Source organism: Sinohyriopsis cumingii, chromosome 1, assembly GCF_028554795.1.
Source record: "Sinohyriopsis cumingii isolate HCF-2022 chromosome 1, ASM2855479v2, whole genome shotgun sequence".
NCBI classification, from domain to species: Eukaryota; Metazoa; Mollusca; class Bivalvia; order Unionida; family Unionidae; genus Sinohyriopsis; species Sinohyriopsis cumingii.
The window spans coordinates 114,865,044-114,868,979 of record NC_142961.1 but is presented as its reverse complement, the minus strand read 5'-3'; the positions used below and the strand labels follow the sequence as shown (position 1 = coordinate 114,868,979).

The 3,936-nt window shown below is 40.8% G+C and overlaps 1 non-coding gene across 1 annotated transcript; it reads right to left on the bottom strand.

The window, feature by feature from the left end:
* Window positions 1–203: 203 nt before the first annotated feature.
* Trnav-aac (transfer RNA valine (anticodon AAC)) lies at window positions 204–276 on the bottom strand. Its single transcript has one exon. It is a non-coding gene; the product is annotated as a tRNA-Val (tRNA).
* Window positions 277–3,936: the final 3,660 nt, after the last annotated feature.

The following is a 3,936-nucleotide window of genomic DNA, read 5'->3' as shown; positions in this document are numbered from 1 at the left end:
TATCGTCCATAATCCTGACCCGTTTTATCTATTCTGTGGAGAAATTTCGTGTCGATGCCTTGAGAACTTTATAAGGTTATGTAATAAAATTCCCTAATAAACCGGAAGAGGAAATGGCTAATAGTGAATCGTGGCCAACCCAGCGTATTTTTCATGTGATAAAAGCAGTGATTAAACGTCCAAAAGAATCAAACAAAATGTAATGTTTCTGCTGAGGCTCGAACTCAGGACCTTCTGCGTGTTAGGCAGATGTGATAACCACTACACCACAGAAACAACTGAACCTGTATTGATCAACGAGCCTATACCTAGCTTCTTCTCCACTCTGAATGCTGATTAACTTCAGTCTTGACACAATTCCAATCTAGCTGAGAAAGATTAATTTCTTCATAACTTACAAATTTCAGACAATACCTTGCGCATATCTTTTGTTCGGAAAAATGTGGTCAACGGCAAGTGCATTGTCAAATCTCACTGGCAACTTGGAGGCATATTTTACTTTCGCAGAAGTTGCCGAGGTGGACCGAATGTGTGAAAGGAATGCTATTTTTAGGAGAAGGAGCAGACTAATATACAGGAAAGGACGAAAGGGTATGGCGCAGTCTCTCGTTGATCTAAAATAAAATCTTTAGTACATATATACTGTATAGACTATGAACAGAGACCTACCGTTCTAACGGTTAGAATTAACCCAAAGTGCAAACACGATTTACCGTAACAGAATTCTTAAAATCATAAAAATGTAGAGTCTGTATTGGATAGATTCCTTTAGTGTTGTATTTATTTAATTAGAGACATATATCTTGCATTTTGGACACGGTATATATGTTATTTTGTGCAGCTAGCTTATTCGTGTCCTACCCCCCCCCCCGCCAATAAAAATGAATTGAACATTGCACTCGCCACTGAAGACTACATTTTACAAATTCCAAAGGTTGGCGCAGACTGAGCAAAGTGTGGTATGATGCTTGTAACCTCTTACATCTGTCTGAAATATTTGCAGGTTTCTGAATAGGTGAGATCGGATCTTAGGCCTCACTTCATACCAATACAGATCTGGGGACAGAGAGACCTAAAACTACAGTTACACTTCAGTCCTCGCTGAGGTCAACCAGATTCAGTGTTTGTATGATCTGTTTACTACTGGCTTATTTGGTGAAGTACTTATTTTAATAATTATGAATTGGTAGACTATGCAATTTATTTTATGAAAATTTAAAGAGTTACCTCTGCTTGCCGTTTCATGGGCACTGTAACTTGTAAATTGATTGTAAAATTTACTGTTCTTTGGTCATGTAGACGCTGCTTGATTACCTCATCTACTTAGCTCGTTTACATTAGGAACACGAATAAAACGAGCCGATCCCGTGCAGGATTTCTTGAAATAAGGTGAATTAATATGTGGCAAAGAAGCGTTAGATCAGTTATGGTAGAAGCGGCATACTGCTGAATGCTTCTTTATAAAATAGAAGAAAATTGATTCTGGTCTGAGACGAGACTTATTTAACACGGATCAACCCAGTTAGCGAGTGTTATTGTCTATGTAATAAAGTATGTACAAAGATGAGATGCACAACTCAAATGCAAAAGAAGAAAGAATGAAGTGTAATTAATAAGGGAATGAAATGAATATAATATATATGTTAACAACTTTCCGACATTTGACAGAAAGAATAATAGATAAACATCTTAAAATAACCGTGTACATTTGGAAACGACCTTAAGGTAGATAGAAAGAGAATGGAAACATTCTTACGTTCATGAAATCTTGTGTAGAATTATGTCTACTAATGATATTTGTGCATTTTTCATTTAATACATTGCAATGTCGTCTTTGGCGACTTGAAACGCGAGCTAGTTCTTCTACCAGACTTCTGACCCGGTTTGTCTACCCTGTAGAGAAATTTCATTCCAGGCATGGAGATGCATTTTAGTTTATAAGACAATGTACCTATGAATCTGATAGAGGAAATGGCTAAAAGTGACTTTCCCGTCTACTTTTCACTGAGATAGTAAACGAGAAACGCCTGGAAAAATGTATACCCCGACACAAACAAAATGTTTTTTTTTTCTTAACGTTTCCGGTGAGGCTCGAACCAATGACCTTCTGCGTGTTAGGCAGATGTGATAACCGCTACACCACAGAAACAACTGCATTCCCTAAGGTCAAACAGCCTATACTTAGCTTCAAATCCATTTCGAATATAAATCAAAGTCAATCTTGGCACGATTTCAATCCATCTGGGAATGATTAAACTATTCTTAACTTACCTATTTCGGATAATACCTTGTGCCGTCTGCGCGTATATTTGTTTTGGACAAATGTGGTCAACGGCAAGTGCATTGTCAAATCCATCCCACAGCTTAGAAGTTAATACCTCAGACATATTTTTCTCTCGCAGAAATAGCCTAGGTGGACCGAAAGTGTCAAGATAATTCTTTTCAAGGAGTAAGAGCAGGCTAATGTACAGGAAGAGATGCAGTGGTGTGGCGCAGACTCTCGCTCAGGTGTGTGTGTTTTGTGATTTGAATTTTTAACCTAACTTTAACAATTGTTCAGTCATATCGCTGCGATATCTGCAGTGTGGCAGTTTATGGTGATAGAATCGGGGTATCATGCCGCAGACACGTAGCATGATGTCCCACCCAGTCACATTATCCTGACACCAGGCCGACCAGTCCTAACAATATCCTATTAATGCTGAGCGCCAAGCGAGTAAGCTGTTAGTACCATGTTTTTTTACAAGTCTTTGTTATGACTCGGCTGGGCCTCGAACCCAAGACATCCCGCAATCGTTGCCCACGCTCTAATCACTAGGCCACCCTGAGCGGCCTCTCTCGCTCAGGTAAATGTAAAAAATCTGGTATATGTATACTGTATACACCATGCCAGATACCTACCGTTATAACGACTAGAATTAAAATAAAGTGAAGTCAAGTCATAATGTAACAGAATTATCGAAATCATAAAAATGTCCAGTAAGCAGGCTAGAGTTAAACTCTTACGCAATGCTATCATGACCAGTGAGAGGACACGGCATCTTGAATCAGCTTAGGCGTTAGATCGAGCGACTTCCCACCCAGGTTTTAAAGCTTTGTCCAAGATCAGAGGAACCTCGAGGGACCGGGGCGTGTTCTAAATCCGTCCCCACGTGGACAGACAGCGAGAAGGACATTGTGAAAGAGAGACCCAATCGGAATTGCGACGGAGGGGGTGATAACATTTTCGAATCGTATCATAACTTCTAACTAGCAAGCGAAAACATATTTCATTCCAACATCATTAACATATCCATTCATTGATTCATTCGGGTTGGATACGTCGACCAGTGAACAACGGTGAGCAGTAGACTCTAGCGACCACGTTCGGCCATGAGGTGCCATTTGGAATGGAGACTACTGAGCCACCAGCCCTGAAATGACTATGTTGTAGCCGTAGTTTTCGAGCACTGCTGCTGTATTGCTTCAGTGGGGGAAGCCGCCTGCCTGAAAGAATGAGAGTAGTTCACTTTGGCGACAACGAGGGAGTAAACATAAGAGCCCTGGCTGGTATCTTGACGGAGTGGTATGTGGGTGCATGGGAAACATGCTGCATGTGCGGACACAGGGAGCCACATAATTGGGGAAGAAGAAAGACAGAAGTCCGGTAATACCTGCATATCATCGAATCTCCTTCTATTGTATAATAGAGGAGAGTACTGCTGAAGTTAAAACGGGAAATTTACTCTGCAGTATGCAAGCCAAATACCAGCTGGGATGTTAGCAGTCAAATGGTAAGGTGGACCCTCAAACGAGTTTGTTAGGGACTTGAAGAGTGGAGCCGGATCACTTATGGTTGACTGACGATGGCAGCGCTGTAAACAGGTGCTGACTTACTTCTGATGACCACCGGTTTTATCTCGATGTGGAAAAGGTTGAGCTACCTGCCAAAATTGC